Source organism: Curcuma longa, chromosome 11, assembly GCF_044706935.1.
Source record: "Curcuma longa cultivar G26 ecotype Majalengka, Jawa Barat chromosome 11, ITB_CL_G26_1.1, whole genome shotgun sequence".
NCBI classification, from domain to species: Eukaryota; Viridiplantae; Streptophyta; class Magnoliopsida; order Zingiberales; family Zingiberaceae; genus Curcuma; species Curcuma longa.
This window is the reverse complement of record NC_133871.1, coordinates 23,483,560-23,502,319: the sequence shown is the minus strand read 5'-3', so window position 1 is coordinate 23,502,319 and position 18,760 is coordinate 23,483,560. Positions and strand designations below refer to the sequence as shown.

Genomic DNA, 18,760 nt, shown 5'->3' with positions numbered 1-18,760 from the left:
GTCTAGTAGAAAGATCAAGTGACCGAGCCGAGCTGAGAGACCAGTTGACCAAACTGAGAGAGTGTCACAGATTGTGTTAGCTAGATTAATATTTGTCATTATGCAAACTATTCATTATAACATTTTTGTAAGTCAAATGTAGAAATAAATTTTCCATATTTATTCCATTCCACTAACGAAATCAAACAATTCTTATTATAGGCGTCTGGTTGGTTGGGATGTCAATTGCACTCCCGGTCTTGCCCAGCAGAGAATGTGAGGCATAGCACCTCGCTTGATGAAACTTCCCCTCGCTTGGTGAATGAGGAGTCTCCCCCTGGCATGAAGAAGAAGAGAACCTCTTCCCCCGCCCGAGAAGCAGAGCAGAGAAGTTCGTACGAGAATCAGAATCAGAAAGCTATACCAACGCTACGAGAATCAGATAAGCTCATTTCGCTATACTAGACCAACCTAAGACTTGAATTGAATTGATAAGCGCTAGACCTACCCGACTTTCATTGATTCGCTAGACCTCCTATAGACCCCACGAGAATTGAGTCGAGTCGCTAGACCCCTACCTATCTCTGAGCCGGAAGTCAGGTTCACAATCAGAAGGTAGCGAACTAGACCTATTCCTAATTACTATCTCTGAGCCGGAAATGAACGATGCTCTTGCTCGGTTGATGAGACCGTCCACTCTCCATATAATTATTGCTCGGTTGATGTTGATGACTGGGCTGGGAATAGAAATGACCCTCGGAACTTACTCAAGAGAGAGCCTCTTCTGATCCGGCAGCTTAAAGGATGAATTGACATCCAGATGGATGGGGTTATGAGTCCAGGGTAGAGCTAATTACAATACGCTGCCTTTGCTTTGGTCGGCGATCTCTGGTACCCAGTCTATCCAATTTCTCTCTCTCTTTATCTTTCTTCTACGGCACTCCTAGGAGGCGCGGAGCAGCATGCAAAGGAGAGGGCCGGAGGGATCAAAATACAGATAGGGAAAGAGTGAGAAAAAACAAAACACAAAAACTCTCTCTCTCACGTCGCTGTGCCAAATATATAGTAAGGGCCGCCAATATATATACAGGGGGGGTCGATCCCAGTCGAAACAGAAGAATAATTTTATCAATTTACTTTACTATATTAGGCTCCCTTAATTACGGTATTGCGAGCCCAGCAAGACAAGAAAGAGTAGTTCCATTCAGTCCTGGCAGAAAAAGATCAACCTGAACGCCCCGAAATCTCTTGAACGCTCCCCGAACGAAATAAATTATGTCTTGAACGCTTGAGACGCACAAAGAACATTCAAAACGATCTTACCCGCGGACCTCAGACTCTCTCTAACGTTCGGTTCCCGGTCTGGTTCTTCCCCGTACCAAACACTCTCGGATTGAAGTCGTGAATTCGAAACTCTCAATAACGCTTCTGCCCCGTTCGATCGGATTCTCACTATAGGGAAACAAAAAACAAACAAAAAAGACTCGTTTAGTCGTAAATAGCCCCAAAGGCTATTTATATGCCTCTGCGTAGCAGAGGTACTTATCTTATATTATATATAGTTAGTCTACGCCTTTGGGGCTATTTATCTCCCGGATTAGTCGTAAATAGCCCCAAAGGCTATTTCTCTACTCAGCATAGCTGAGGTCTTTATATTATAGTAAGGCGGATTAGTCTACTTAGTCGTAAATAGCCCCTTTGGCTATTTATATGCCTCTGCGTAGCAGAGGTACTTATCTTATATTATATACAGTTAGTCTACGCCAAAGGGGCTATTTATCTTCTTGGGGCAATTTATCTCCTTTTATTTTAGGCGAAACAAAACAAATTCAAATCAGTCGTGAATACGAAACTACGAAAGATCTCATCTCAAGTTCAAACTTGAACTCGGACCATTTTCTCTCTCTCTACAGTCGAACATTATAAACTCTCTGTAACGCTTCTGCCCCAAAGCAAATAGGCGCGTGAGATGCACAAAAAAAATGAGATCCGTCACGCTTGTGCCCCGTTCTTTAAGAGGGCTTGTGCCCCGAACTCTCTTTTTATCTCGTTCGGTACCCTTATATTTATCCATAGCAATAATTGATCCATGTGTTACGCATATATCTATATGCTTCACTGTCCACTTCAATAGCACTCCATAGTCATTCGACCATTTATGCAAATATTGATTGTTCAAAGCAGCCGGAAGGCAGGCTGGGCAGGTGACGCACTAAGTGCTACGTGACCCATATTGCGGGTCCCGCTCATACTAGAGAATAAAAATTCATATCCGATACGAACGACGGGAGTGAAGATCATTCCATTCTATAAACCATGAAGATTCATATGAGAATATGAGCCCTATAGGCCACTTGGCTCGGGATTAGAACTTAATATTATGGCCATTCACGCAATAACTCGGATTTCGTTCACACTCGAACTCTCTTGCTCTATTCTCTATCTTTTTTCTCTATCTATTTTCTGTCTTGTTTTTCTCTGGCATTCCAAATTCAACCTAACTTGATTTGCAGCGGAATTTATATTTATCTTAGGTACTTTGACTTTCGCTCCTTTCAGTTCTCTTTCTCTAGTTTAAACTTTCGTTTTTTTGTTTTTTTTGCCTCTTTCTTAAAAGTTATACGTCGTTTTGTTGTTTTTTTTCCCTTTCTTTTCCCGTACCAGTTGCTCCACTCAGCTCTTTTTCAGGAGGACAGATTTTTTTTCTTTTATAAAGAATGGGAGAAGCACGAAATGACGTAAGATAAAGCAGAGCTTCAGTGGCACTCAAGTCATAATTGAATTTGCTGCTATCGAGATTCCAGAAAGCGCAGTCCCTACTCTGCTAGCCAGAACGGAATGGACATATGAGCGATCAATTACGAGAGCTCGACCGGAAATGACATCTCTTTTCTTCCTCACCCGGAGATGCTCTTTCTTTGAGAGAGGTGCGGAGCGACTGGAAAGCAAGATCTCTTTTCGGGGGAAGTTCCGATTGGGCCTTTAGCTCAAGAAAAGGAAGGGAGGGGGCTGTGCTAGCTGTCACAAGCTACTTAAAACCACAGAGACATTCAAAGAAATTTTTATTCAATAAGAGGAAGATCCGCCTTTCATACAGGATATTACAAAAAAGGGTACAGGCGCCTAAGCAAAAACACACTCCCGCCGCTAGCGGGATGATACGGGACCTGCTAAGCGTAGCTGGTCCTAATCGCTCCCGTCGCCGTCGGGAAACGTGAGAACACCGCCGGAGATGGACGGGGGGGGGGGGGTGAGGCATAGCCGGGGGGCTTGCCTGGCTAACTCCCGCTCCAAGGCCTCTAGCCATTCCTCCGCCCGCGCTCGTTCCTCGCTGCACCTCAGCGCGTAGGCCTTAGTCTCCTCCAGCTCACGTTCGAGTCGGAGGCGACGCCCAGTCTCCTCGGCCATGGTCTGGCCGAGTCTTAGGTTCTCCAACCGGACTGAGGTAAGCTCCTCTTGGAGCTCCTCGGTCCGCCTGTGCATTGGGGTCAACTCCTCGTCAAGCTGGACCATCTTGGCACAATACGTAAACGCTTGGTGCACCCCACTCAGTAGTCTCCAACCTGACCTCCATTATCTCCGCCCGGAGACGTCTCAGCTCGCTCTCCATAGTGGCAGGATCCATAGTCTCTGTAACAGATGAGTGCAATCAGCAAGGGAAAGGATTTCTTTGGAGGAATCAGATGCGCCAAGCCCCTTCGTATAAGGATGCGGAAGAGGAAGACGTACCGACACGCTCTCCCTCGCCGCCGCCATCAGGCGGGCTCATTGATGACCGATGGAACATGTGACGAGATATGAAGGAGGTCGCTTTACGCCACCCCTCGCAGACAGCGATTGAGCTCGCCGCAAGGCCGTTGGATGCAACACCATCTGCACGATGCCCGGGGGGTGCTCCTGTGAGCGCATCATTACTCCTCCTTCCCAAGGCAAATCCTACGGCATAATCTCCTCCTCCTTCCCTAGGCAAATCCTACGGCGCAATCTCCTCCTCCTTCCCAAGGCAAGCCTTCGCGCCGGCCTTGTTAATGGACTAAAGCCTTTCCGATTAGTGGCCCAATGGAAGCTAATGTCTGGCCCAATTGGCCCTATGGCCATCAGATGCGGACCAGGCAGGTGGGCCAAGCCCTATGGACCTAACCCGCGCGTAAATGAAGATGCGGGCCAAGGCCCAGGAGATAAAACCCAACATACGCACCTGACGGAATTTGATTGGGATGACCCCGACGCGAACATCACAAAACAAAGAAAAGAATTCTCCTCAGCACCGAAACTAAAGAACAGGCAAAACCAAATCACAGACTAGCAAACAACTGGTGATGGAAATAAACGCCCGTCACCAATCCGGGCAGAAGCAAGTTCATACAATTTAAAAGCAAATTTTCGAAAAAGGAGAGAATGATAAGGGAGGATCTTCCTCCTCCTAATTGGCCCTTTCAGAGGGAGGAAGGTTTTCCCACGCCCGTCGGGGTTCAGAACTGACAAGTCGGTATCCGCGGGAAGAAGCTTCAGCTCCACGCACTGTCGGAGAGCCCCTTCGAAGTCGTGCCGGAACATGGAGCTGCTTCGGTCCGCCAGCATGTCGTAAAATTCTGAAGACTTTAAGAAGGACGCCTTTCGTTTTGCATGACGCCCCTCCTCCCCGTCCTTAAAAGCTTGCAGCTCCCGCCGGGATGCCTCCGCTTCAACTCTCCTCCTCTCTTGGGCGCTTGCCAAGGCACTCTTGGTGGCCCGTAGCTCCTCGGTCAAGCGGAGCTCTTCCTGGCGAGCCGTATCCCTGGCTACAGTAGCTGCCTTAAGATCCTCCTCCGCTTGGAATCCCTTCGCTGTCACCGCCTGCACCTGAGACAGCAGACCGGCGTTGGATGCGTTGAGGACTGAGACCTCCTCCGCTTGACATTGGCACTAGGCTCTCAGGGTCTCAGCTCCCCAACCAGGGCAAGGTGCCGATCCCGGGCGGTTTGCAAAGCAGCTGCGGTCACTTCGGCCCGTTCCTGTGATTCCCTGGCCGACGCCACCAAGGGCCTAAGCGCCTCCAACTCCCGCGACAGACTCTGCGCCTTTTGATCATATGCGGCAGCCCGCTGCATCCACTTACTGGCCTCCACCTGTGCCTCCTATTTTTTCGCCAGCAGCCGCTCCAGAGTGGAAGAAGACGCGTCCTGCTCCAACTCCGCCACCCGTTCACCCAACTCCCGGCGCTCCTGCAGGACGCCAAGGACGAGCTTACGCATGCCCCTGGCAGCGACCTCGCTCTTGCGTATGAACCATAGGAGATCATCGTCTATCTCCCTGAAGCCCATGTTGGGCAAGATCTCCTGCTCATAAACACGGAGTGATTCCTCATGTGATTGTCCGGATCAATGCTCCCCGCGCCCAGAACGCGACCGTGAAGATCCCTCACCAAAGTCACCTGCGGGAGGGTTTGGAGGTGGGGGAACCATGCTCCCTCGCAGGGGGCTGCGAATGACCACGGCGGGAACCTCCAGCCTCAGGAGGAGCCGGTGGGCGAGCGGCCGGACCTGACGAGGTCTCATCGCGCCTGTGGTCGCGTAGCTTTCCTTCGGGGCGTTCGGCGCCCCTTGTCTTGTCAGGGACTCTCTGTACGTCCCGACGTGAGGCCCCCGCACCATACTAGTCGATGAAGGTGACGGGGAAGAAGGGACATCCACGGCGACGAGGGTCAGGTTTCCTTCTGCTGGAACCACCTCATCGCGCCTCCTCTTGCGGGAGCCACTGACTTCTGAGACTTCCCGGATCACAACTTCCTTACCCCCTGATTCCTCCGGGTCCCCATGGAAGCGGTCCTCGCAGGAATCGTTGGTAGGGCTCTGGATGCCAAAGTACCAGTGGACACCGTGGGGGCATCTCCTGGGGCCGTTCGATCTTTTCCGACCGCCGCAAAGGAACCTCCAGGCGCTGTAGGGTCGATTGCGGACACCACAGGAACGTCCCCAGGTCCCCCTGGTCATTTCCCAGCACCGCGGCAACACCCTCAGCCGTCACTTGGTCGCCGCCAGGTTCCCCTTGGTTGCCTCCTGCCGTCGTCGAGGCACTTTCAGGCCCTGTTGAAGGAGGAAGGAGACTTCCGGCGCTGGGCAGCCGCCACTGCAACCGTTGGAACATCGCATCGTGGAACATGGTTTCCGGCGGAAGAAGACAATGCCGAAAGCAAGGGTAACGATGAGCTCCCCAAGTAATAGGCAAAAGGCAGGGCGACACGTCGAACCGGCTGATATATACCCCGGCAAGGCATCGCCTGTAGCTGTTAGATGAAGTGCCCTCTCTTCATCCCGCCACTCGATTCGCACCGCCTCAACCGTGCGACATCATCACAACCCACGAAGTGGAAGCGCAACCGTCAACATCTCCCAGCCGGTGGGCTCACGAAAAAGATAATAGTTGGGTTGTGGCCCATAATCCCTTTCGGCTGGCCCATTCGGCAGCAAGACCACGGCGGCCGACCAGACGCTTTTTCTTTCGTTCTTGTCCCTATACATCGCTCGTCACCCTCACGCGCCGGGAACAAACGGAAACTACTTCACGAGTTGCATCCCTCTCGGCCTGGGTTTCTTCCAGCGCACCCACCAACTCCTGCTCCCTAGCCAATCGGAAGTCCTCCCTGGCCAACAATTCGGCGTTGGTGTTGGTCAATGCCTCCGCCTCAAGGCACAACCAACGTTGGTGGCCCTCCAGAGAGGCCAAGTCTGCCTTTTGTTGAAAGAGTTCCCGCTGCAACTCCAAAGGGCTGCTTTAGACATCTGAAATAGGTCCTCAGCATACTCCGCTCGATACCGCAATTCATCACACTCGATGTTGACAGCCCGTGTTTCCGCCTCAGCAATTCATCTGAACCTAGAAAGATTTCCACATTGCTTATTTTACATTATATGATCTCCTTGAGTGATGCCCCTTTGTGTATGATCTTATGATACTTTTATTATAAATATTTTCCCCCTGCATTCCAGGAACATTGCTGATAGAACCAAAACCTCAAGAACTCACTAAGCATCAGTACGTACTACAACTAAAGGTTATATACCACGATGATCTTCATTACTTGTCATCTGTTCTAACATGGTTTTTGCTGTGACAGGTATGATTGGGATGCTGCAACTGCCTTCGCTTTCCTTCAAAAATATGGCCTTTCAGGTATTTATTTAACTATTGAGATTGTTTCTATACAACTCTTTAGATCAGACTCTTGTATAATTTCTATACAATTCTTTAGATCATGACGGTAACTTAACTATGGTGTAGGGGAGTTCAAGTTGAATATTGAATGTAACCATGCCACTTTATCTGGTCATAGGTGTGTTCTTTAAAATATTAGTTCAACTTGATGTCTGGAGCAAATTCTGCTTGATCTCTTTTGCAAAATTTGATAGCATGATTCATGCAGCTGTCACCATGAGCTTGAAACTGCAAGAATAAAAGGATTGCTCGGAAATATTGATGCAAATACTGGTGATACGCAGATTGGTACATGCTTTTTCCTAAAGCAAAATGAAAGTTGAAACAAACTTAATTGCTTTTCGAGCTGCAGAGAGTAAATAATAATGTTTTGCACACTATTCTTGGCATAGGTTGGGACACTGATTAGTTTCTCACAGATATTGGAGAGGCAACCCTTGTCATGCTCAGTGTTGTGAGAAATGTAAGTTGGTTTGATTTACGAACAAGGTGGGAAGTCTCATACATATTAAACTTCATCAAGAAGAAAATCATTGATCAACTTATTTGAGAAAATAAGGCGGCAAGCCCATATTCATTAAAGTTATTATAGATGTGTTAATTATGAATTTAAATAAACGATTAGTCGGAAACGATGCGGGGGCAGAGGGAGCATCGGGAGCAGCGGGGACCGCCAGATCGGCCAGATCGGAAACGAGCACTTTCAGCGCTACAAGGGCCGCCTTAGAGGCGACAGTGGAGGCGGAGGCAGAGTTAGCTGCCGCGGCAGCAGCTTCCGCTGTCGCGGTAACAGCTATGGCAACAGCCGTCACTAGTCGACGGCGGCATCGCATCTGCTTCTCCCTATGACCCATCGGGTGAGAAATGGAGGACGTTCTCAAGTGGTGAGTAATGGAGGTCCTTATATAACAAAAGTAGTCAGTGTTTTTTTAATGATTTAAAAAACAATAAATCCAACAGTCTGACGATCGAACCAGGTTTTGGTCGCTAATTAGCGATCGAAAAATGGTTCGATCGCTATTTTAGCAACCGAATTCAGTTGCGATCGTTAATTAGCGATCGAAACCGATTACGGTCGTTAAAATAGCGACCAAAAAATGATTCGATTGCTAATTAGCGACTGAATTATAAGTCGGTCGCTAAATTTTAGCGACCGAATAATATTTTGGTCGCTAATTTCCTCTCAAATTTACAAACTCTAGAATTATCGATAAAATTAGCGATCGAAAAATAATTCAGTCGCTAATTTAGTGACCGATATTTGATTTCGATCGCTAAATTAGCGACCGACTTATCACTTCGGTCGTAAAATAGCAACCGATTAAATTTCGATCGCTAGTTTATGATCGAAATTTATTCGGTCGCTATTTTACGACCGAAGTGATAAATCGGTCGCTATTTTAGCGATCGATATTTAATCAGTCACTAAATCGGTCATTATTTTTGGTTATTTTTGTCATCTTTGCTCAAGAAACTAGGAAAGACACGTTGTGGGGAACATTCATCTTTGCTCAAGAAACTAGAAAATGCGTATAGGCGAGTTCATCGCGGAAAGTTCGCTAAAGAAAAGCGGAAAGTTCGCTGAAGAAAACAGTTCAATGCAAAAAAAAAACATAGTATAGTATGAAGAAAACAGTTCATCGCTGAAGAAAGTTCGCTGTACTCTGGCAGCCTCAAAATCTCTTCCTCTTTTCGATGCGGGGGCAGAGGGAGCATCGGAGCAGCGGGGACCGCCAGATCGGGAACGAGCGCTTTCAGCGCTGCAAGGGCCGCCATAGAGGCGGCAGCGATGGCGGAGGCGGAGTTAGCTGTCGCGGCAGCAGCTTCCGCTGTCACGGTAACAACTATGGACACAGCCATCGCTAGTCGACGGCGGCGTCGCATCTGCTTCTCCCGATGACCCATCCGGTGATAAATGGAGTACGTTCTCAAGTGGTGAGTAATGGAGGTCCTTATATAACAAAAGTAGTCGGTGTTTTTTTAATGATTTTAAAAACAATAAATCCAACAATCTGACGATCGAACCAGGTTTCGGTCGCTAATTAGCGATCAAAAAATGGTTCGGTCGCTATTTTAGCGACCGAATTCAGTTGCGATCGTTAATTAGTGACTGAAACCGATTACGATCGTTAAAATAGCGATCGAAAAATGATTCAGTCGCTAATTAACGACTGAATTATAAGTCGGTCGCTAAATTTTAGCGACCGAATAATATTTCGGTCGCTAATTTCCTCTCAAATTTACAAACTCTAGAATTACCGATAAAAATAGCGATCGAAAAATAATTCAGTCGCTAATTTAGCGACCGATATTTGATTTCGGTCGCTAAATTAGCGACCGACTTATCACTTCGATCGTAAAAATAGCGACCGATTAAATTTCGATCGCTAGTTTGCGATCGAAATTTATTCGGTCGCTATTTTACGACCGAAGTGATAAATCGGTCGCTAATTTAGCGATCGATATTTAATCGGTCGCTAAATCGGTCGTTATTTGTGGTTATTTTTGTCATCTTTGCTAAAAAAACTAGGAAAGACACTTTGTGAGGAACATTCATCTTTGCTCAAGAAACTAGAAAATGCGTATAGGCGAGTTCATCGCGGAAAGTTCGTTAAAGAAAAGCAGAAAGTTCGCTGAAGAAAACAGTTCAATGCAAAAAAACATAGTATAGTATGAAGAAAACAGTTCATCGCTGAAGAAAGTTCGCTGCAGTCCGGCAGCCTCAAGATCTCTTCCTCTTTTTCGATGCAGGGGCAGAGGGAGCATCGGGAGCAACGGGAACCGCTAGATCAGCCAGATCGGGAACAAGCGCTTTCAGCGTTGCAAGGGCCGCCTTAGAGGCGGCAAAGGAGGCGGCAGCGGAGGCGAAGGCGGAGTTAGCTGACGCGGCAGCAGCTTCCGCTGTCGCGGTAACAGCTATGGCAACAGCCGTCGCTAGTCGACGGTGGCGTCGCATCTGCTTCTCCCGATGACCCATCGGGTGAGAAATGGAGGACGTTCTCAAGTAGTGAGTAATGGAGGTCCTTATATAACAAAAGTAGTCGGTGTTTTTTTAATGATTTAAAAAACAATAAATCTAACAATCTGATGATTGAACCAGGTTTCGGTCGCTAATTAGCGATCGAAAAATGGTTCGATCGCTATTTTAGCAATCGAATTCAGTTGCGGTCATTAATTAGCGATCGAAACCGATTACGATCGTTAAAATAGCGATCGAAAAATGATTCGGTCACTAATTAGCCACTGAATTATAAGTCAATTTTGGTCGCTAATTTCCTCTCAAATTTACAAACTCTAGAATTATCGATAAAATTAGCGATCGAAAAATGATTCAGTCGCTAATTTAGTGACCGATATTTGATTTCGGTCGCTAAATTAGCGATCGACTTATCACTTCGACTTATCACTTCGGTCGTAAAATAGCGACCGATCAAATTTCGATCGCTAGTTTAGGGAGTCGTAATTAGTAATGCGAGAGAGCAATGATCCTTTTATATTCATAGTTAGTCTTCCTCTTTGTCTGGCTTACCATTTCTACATAAGGAAATTGTATAAATCCTGATAAAATTAAGGCAATTAATGAGAGAGAGAGCACGCTTACGTTTCTTGGCAGCCGGGGCAGAGGCAGCAGTCGGGGCAGGGGCAGCCTCCTGGGCGATAGCTGCGACTGCCTCCTCTATGGTAGCAGCGGCGGTCGCCGCATCGGTAGTGGCGGTCGCCACATCGGCAGCGGTGGCCACCGCCGCGGCAATAACGGCCTCAGTGGCCTCAGCTACTCGGAGGCGTCGGAGGCAGCAGTTTCCTGGACTCATCAGGAGAGGAGTAAGTGGTGGAGTAGTCGTTTAGGGTTTAGGGAGCATTCTTATATAACAGTGGTGGGTGGGTTTAGGGTTTAGGGAGTCGTAATTAGTAATGCGAGAGAGCAATGCTCCTTTTATATTCATAATTAGTCTTCCTCTTTGTCTGGCTTACCATTTCTACATAAGGAAATTGTATAAATCCTGATAAAATTAAGGCAATTAATGCGAGAGAGAGCACGCTTATGTTTCTTGGCAGACGGGGCAGGGGCAGGGGCAGCAGCCGGGGCAGGGGCAGGGGCAGCAGCCGGGGCAGGGGCAGCCTCCTGGGCGATGACTGCGACTGCCTCCTCTATGGTAGCAGCGGCGGTCGCCGCATCGGCAGCGGTGGCCACCGCCGCGACAATAACGACCTCAGTGGCCTCAGCTACTCGGAGGCGTCGGAGGCGGCGGTTTCCTGGACTCATCAGGAGAGGAGTAAGTGGTGTGGAGTAGTCGTTTAGGGTTTAGGGAGCGTTCTTATATAACAGTGGTAGGGTGGGTTTAGGGTTTAGGGAGCGTTCTTATATAACAGTGGTGGGGTGGGTTTAGGGTTTAGGGGGTCGTAATTAGTAATGCGAGAGAGAGCAATGCTCCTTTTATATTCATAATTAGTCTTCCTCTTTGTCTGGCTTACCATTTCTACATAAGGAAATTGTATAAATCCTGATAAAATTAAGGCAATTAAGGACTAACTTGAACCAGACACTAATTAGGAAGTTCAAGGCCTCCACAACGTCATTATCCTTCTAAAAACACTTCGATTGTGGATTTCATCAAACATTTCCTCAATAAAGAGTTATATTTCACTAAATTAGGTTTTATAATCTTCTAAGAGATTAAGGAAATGATGATTGAGTCCTCCTCAGACATCCTTATCTCTCAATATCAGTTGAGGTTCTCTGCAATGCATCCAGAATAAGAATTGGAGGTACGTTAATGAGATTTGAGAAATGCTACTTTAGTTATGATAAGGTGTTTGATACTTTCAACCAAGTCGAATGATTGCTTTAACACAACAAAAATAATATCGATTGGCGATCGAATTTTCAGTCGTTAATCGATCGCTAAATCCGATTAACGATCGATTAGTGCGACAGATTTAAAAAATCATTAAAAAATTCATCATAATTAGATTTAGCGATCAAATATGAATTCGGTCGCTAATTTTAGCGATTGAATTTTATTTTGATCGCTAAATTAGCGACTGAATTTCGATTTGGTCGTTAAATTAGCGATCAAATTGTAATTCGGTCGTTAATTTAGCGATCGAAGTTAAAAATCGATCGTTAATTTAATGATCGATTTTTAACTTCAATCGCTATTTAGCGACCGATTTAAATTTTCATCGCTAAAATAGCGATCAAAATTTAATCAATCGCTAAAATAGCGATCGATTATAATTCGGTCGCTAAATAGCGATCGAATTTAAAAATCGATCGTTAAATTAGCGATCGAAATTGTATCGATCGCTATTTGTGGATTTTTTTTTTGTAATATAAGAGTTGCAACGTGTCGCCTTGGAGGCAGTAGCGTCAACAGGAGCGATCTGAAATATTACTTCTGAAAAATGCTCGTATTATTTCTTACTTAAAAAAGAAACATGAGTATTGGCGAGTTCATCAAGTTCGCAAAGAAAAACATGAAAAACTTCCAGTTCAATGCAAAAGAAAAACATAGTAAAAAAAACTTCCGCAACAGGGCAGCATCAACATCTCTACCGTTTTTTAGATGTCGTAGGGGCAGCCGAGGCAGCAGGGGCAACCGGGACAACCAGGTCGGGAATGATTGCTTTAACACTACAAATATAATACCGATTTTTCAGTCGCTAATCGATCGCTAAATCCGATTAACGATCAGTTAGCGATCGATTTAAAAAATCATTAAAAAAATCATCGTAATTGGATTTAGCGATCGAATTTGAATTCGGTTATTAATTAGCGATCGAATTTGAATTCGGTCGCTAATTTTAGTAACCAAATATGAATTCGGTCGCTAATTTTTGCGGAAGGTTTTGAATTCAGCTGTGGTTTCGTCCTCCTTTTTTGAACCATCAGGAGACGGGGAGTAGTGGTGGAGTCGAAAGTTCTTATATAAGTTTCAGATTAATTTGTTACAGAGTAGCGGTGGAGCAGAGCCGGCCCTGGGCCAGGGCGACCAGGGCGATGGCCCAGGGCCCAAAAATTAAGGGGGCCTAATTTTTAGGCTAAATACTCTTGCTGGGTATAGGGTTGATCGCCAAACCTTGATCGCATTCTCCTTTCGCACATCTGCACCGGCACGACCGCCGTCAGCGAGGAGCCGACAAAAGCAGCGGCGACGCGGCTCCGGTGGCCCTCCTCATCCTTTCTCCTCCGGAAGGAAGGCCCCATCGAGATCGCGAGTACTGCTTCCTCTTAACCCGTTCATTTTGTGTCGTTTCCTGCGAAGCATCGACTCCGGCTCCGGTGGCCCTCCTCACCCCTTTCTCCTCCTGAAGGAAGACCCCGTCAAGATCTGAGATCGAGTACTGCTTTAGTGCTTCCTCTTAACCCGTTATTTTTTTTCTCGTTTTCTATTAGTTGCTTCCCTTCTAAACAGATTTAGACCTGGAGCTAGCCTGCTATCAGATCTTAATTTTTTACCAAATCTTCATTTTTATTTGATTGTCCTTTAACAGTTTAGTTTGAAATTAAAATGATCGATTTTGCTGAACAAGCTTTCGTCGTTGCTTAAAATTAAGTACTTGAATTAATGATGTTTGTTCAAACACCCTCATGTGTATGCTCATCAGTGGTTTTAGTACCTAGCAAATTTTTAGTATGAGCAGCATTCTCTCAATGTAGGTACAGATTCTTTTATTACCTAGATGATATGATGGTAAGAAGCAGTAAAGAAGACGAGCAGGGAGTAGGTAGGAGGATAGAAATGTCTAGAGTAAAAACAATGGCTTAGTTATTCCTAGATTGTTCTTTTCCAAAATTAGTATTTGGTGCAGATGGCAAACAATTTATGCAATAGCATTTGTAAACTAATAAATCCTTTTAAGTTAAGGTAAACGAGAATATGATTCTATTAAAAAATATTAGCCTTTTTATGTTCCAATAAAAAGTGAAATCAAATATAAAACAAAACATTAGAATGGTTCCTATGAGGCTATGAATCAAATTAGAACATGAAGTCATTCAGGAAGTTTAACTGTAGAATATTGGAAATAAATGACAAGATATTTTTAAGCCAGTTTAAACTTTGTTAATTTTGATGTTTGTTCTCAAACCAATTTTTACCATAAGGCATCAGTAGGTTATGGATGTTCTGTTGAATTGCATGCTTCATGTTATGGGACTACATTAGGTTGTTTATTATGTTATGTTAACAAATTATATGGATAGTGAAATGTTTTTTTTCTTTTATTTTGGACTTTTCTTTATATAATAGATAACACTCGTTGTTCTTGTAACAGAATGACATGCCATTACTTTAACTGGCCTTCTAATCTCATACGATTGTCTTTATTTACCATTTTGCCTTTTTAAGTCTTAATGAATTCAGTTGTTGATTATTAACCACAAAGCAGAAAATTACTTTTTTGATCCTTATTGTAGTTTCTGTTTTCAGCCTCTCTTATATATGAATCATTGATTCTTTTTCTTAGTTTCTGTGTTTCTGTTCTACAGAAGCAGTTTATTCTGGAATTAAAACAGCTACAATATCAGGTGCAATTGCTGTTGTGCCTACAGTGAGTTTTCCTGCAAAACTTCTTCACGTTATTTTCATTATATATCGAGTATGCTTTCGCCGTGTTAGCTGAGAATTAACTAAACTATCGAATCTGTTACTCAATTTTCAATGTTAATGGATCTATTGAGTAAGCTCAATTTGCAAACTTGTTATTTGTAGTTTTCTCTCCACTTAGAGTTTCCTAATTCTGATTTTTTTTTTCAGTTGGTTGGTTGTCGTGTTATTCCATGGTGGAGGTGAGGTTTGAGGTTTTTAGTTTAAGAGCAGTAGTGAAATTAACCATATGGGTGGGGCTAGTAATTAATTAACAATGAGGTTTGAGGTTTGTAGCGAGGGTTTTTGATTGTGGAGAGAGTAGTAGATTTTCATGCATTTGAGGTGGCATAATTGGGAACTACAAAAAAGCTCATTTAGAGTTCTAACCATTGGAGATGCCCTAAAGAGACACAAATAATGAACCCATAAAATATGCTTATTAATGGAACACCCATATTTTGACCAATGATGATAAGAGCGATTGGGGAAGTAGGTACACATGAGAGATGAGATAATTTAAAATGAGAAAGCTTAAGTTGGAACTTTTAGATTAGGAAGTTTTAAATTTAAGTTTTTAGAAGATAAATTGTTTCTTTTGAAGTAGCATACAGAGTAAAGTTTACATTTTATTTTGTAGTAAAAGTAATGTATGAATTGGATATTTGTTTGTTAAATTTATACGGTTAGGAAATTGAGTCATTGATGGGCTTTTAATAAGGACTCTTGTAATTTTTATTGATTGAAAATCTTAATTTATTAAATTCTAAAAATCAAATATGTTACTGTGTCAGGGCTCAAAAATTATATTTTCACCCAGGACCTTTGTACAACCAAGGTCGGCTCTGCGGTGGAGTTTCTTACAGAGTAGTGGTGGAGTTTCTTACAGAATTTGTTAATGGGTAATTAAGGTGCGTGTAGCATCTCGTTAATTTCAGTTCACTGTAAATGATCTCGTTAATTCCTAACGTACCCGACCGTCCGGCACTCGCGGCACCGCCCATGGCGGTTGTTGAATTAGCGACTGAATCACAATTCGATCGCTAATTAGCAATTGAAAACAAGTTTGGTCGCTAAAATTAGCGACCGAATCACAATTTGGTGTAATTCAGTCGCTAATTAACAATCGAAAATAAATTCGGTCGTTAAAATTAGCAAGTGAATCACAATTCGACGCCAATTAGCGATCGAATTGGAATTCAGTCACTAAATCGAATTACGATGAATTATTTTATGATTTTTTTTATCGATCGTTAATCGGATTTAGCAACCGAATTTTTGATCAGTAATTGGTATTATTTTTATAGTGATCAACAGCTGCAACTACCGCCTCGACAGCAACTGCTGCAGTGACAGCGGCGGATGCTGCCACAACAACAGCGGCAGCAGCTAATCGGCGGCAGTTGCAGTTTCCCATGAACAACTTGCAAAAAAAAATGCAAGAAAGACTTGCTTGCAGAAGCCATTACCGGAGCATGTGTAAGTGTGCACAGATGAGAATGGCAGCTTTCAGGAAGATGTATCCCAAATTATAAAAGAACAGGAATTGATCCAACACAGAAAAAAAAACAAAAAGTCTTCACACCTGTCGCAAAGAAGGAAGCAATGATTCGTACATGTGACCCATTCTTGAGGTTATAACGAACTTGTGCACGGTGCTCAAATCAGGCTTCGCTAGGTCCACGATATCTTCTCACATGCTGTAGAGGAAGCATATTTAGGCTATTCTATATTTATAACATAAAAAATATTAATTAAATTTTTATTAAGGTTTAAGGCAGTTAAAACTTTTATTTATTAAAATTATCTTAAGTCATTAATTTTTATAATTAATTTTAAAAATTAATCATATGTTTTTAATTGGTAAGAATTAATTGTTTTAGTAATATTTAATTGAAGGTGATAATTGATACGAGTGAAATAAAAAGAAATGGAATAGTCAAGTAACAAAATAATATTTATTGAATAATATTTCTATGAAAAATTTATTTTCTGAAAAATTAGTTTCCAAAAACTAATTCAAAGAAAAATTACATTAATTGAGAAAATCATGTTCCCTTTGTCTCTCTTTATTTCCATCTCAAAAGAAAGGTGATGATCATCATCTCAAAACTCTCGTTTTGCATAATTTATATGATTATATAAAATTTATTAGATTTTTTAAAAACAATTAAAATAATTTGTATTATATTTTAATAGAATAAATTTAGACTTTGTCTGTTGGGACTATCTATTTATAGGAGTCACATCCCTCCACCGCTGTTCGTGCTCGCGCACACCCCTCCACCGTTCCGGCCATGAAGCGTTCCCGTGCCCAACGAATCATCAGAGCATATGCCCAACGAATCATCAGAGCATAGAGGCCGAGTTAATTCCAGGGCTGCCGGACTGCCTCGCTCTCGAGTGCCTCCTCCGCCTCCCGCCCCTTCCACACCATCCTCAACGCTCGGACCGTACGTCTGCAAGAGGTGGAAGCACGAGCTCGACTCGATCGCCGTCCTTCTACCGCATCCGCAGGGCCGCCGGCCTCGCCCCCCACGTCGTCTCGTTGCTCCTCCGGGGCAAGCTCCCGCACACCATGGGTAAGTTTCACCTAGCCCTATACGAGCCTGGCACGGACGTCTGCACCATGCAGCAATGCTAAGAATGGATGGAAGGTGTAACTCATCGGCGGTACTGACGACGAAGGTAACGGTCTATTTGGGAGGAGGTGAGGGAAAGGGAGGGAAAGGTAAGAAAGGGGAAAAAAAATTTACTTGTGTTTGGGATGGGGTGAGATAAGGAGGGGAAGGGGAAAGCTTCCCCTTCCATGCTCATAAATAAGCATAATTTCTTACCCCTCAAATCGGGGTGTAAAGAAGGGGAAATAAATATTAAACCTGTGTTTTTCAATTTTACCCATCTAAATTGATCCCTTTTCCTCGTTTCTAAACCGTGTTCCCTTCCAACAAACGCCGCTGCTCTTCGTCATCATCATCCGAAAACGCCGGCGGCGGCTCGGCGACCTCTGCTTTCTTAGGTTTGGAGACGCCTAGGGAAGCCCATGTTTTGAGCGAAGGCCAAGGCTGGTGGAGGAAGATCGTCTCGCCGACGGCCACAAAGAGGGGCACGGAGGAGCGGAAGACGATGAAGGTGTCGACGTTGGCGTGGAGGAGGAGCTCGTTGTTGGTGAAGATGGAGACGTAAAACATGAAGGCGGCGGGGAGGAAGCGCCACATGGTGGGGAGGTGAAAGGGGTCGTGGTCGATGAGGCACAGGCGGCCGCAGAGGAGGAAGCGCCACATGGTGGGGAGGTGAAAGGGGTCGTGGTCGATGAGGCACAGGCGGCCGCAGAGGAGGACTCCGGCGGCGCTGGTGAGGTACTGGAGGATATTTTTAATATTTTATATCTTTAACTTCCATTTTCTTTCCTTCCAAACCTTCCTTTTCTCCCAAATAGATTACTTTTTTTTTCCCTCTCTTCCCTTTCCTTCTCTTTCCTTCCCTTCCCCTTCCATTAATAAACCGTCCATCGCCCGATCCAAAAGAGCGTAAAGGTAAAAAGTTGCAATCGGCGCTCGTGTACGATGTGGCTTCCGACACGTGGCTTGAGATACCGGATTTGAGGCAGGGAAATTCTATTGACGGCGGTAACTTCTGCGATAAGTTTTGGCAAAGCAAGGAGGAATACAGCAGAGTGATTCGACACTGCAGGGAAAAGTTATTATACAATGATGACGATTTAAGATTCAACCCGACCGAAGGAGAGAAAGAGATAATCGTGTGCTTTCCTAACCAGAAGAAATCAGATTCTACTGAGCAGATGGGGAGAAAGTTTATATTAAATGAGGAGGTTTTAAGGAATTTGAGACAACGGTTAGGAATACTTTCAAATGAGATCGGACGATATATTGAATCTTTTTATATCGGCCGATTATGAAAACAAGATTAAATTAAATGAATTTGATAAGATATTAGTTAGGTATATTTTTTCTTTTTCTTTTTTCACTTGGAACATT

General features: G+C 44.3%; 1 long non-coding RNA gene across 1 annotated transcript; it reads left to right on the top strand.

Moving 5' to 3' along the window:
* The first annotated feature begins 13,252 nt into the window (after positions 1-13,252).
* Positions 13,253-15,599, top strand: LOC141840046 (uncharacterized). Its single transcript, XR_012602725.1, has 3 exons — positions 13,253-13,515; positions 14,666-14,727; positions 15,557-15,599. It is a non-coding gene; the product is annotated as an uncharacterized LOC141840046 (long non-coding RNA).
* Positions 15,600-18,760: the final 3,161 nt, after the last annotated feature.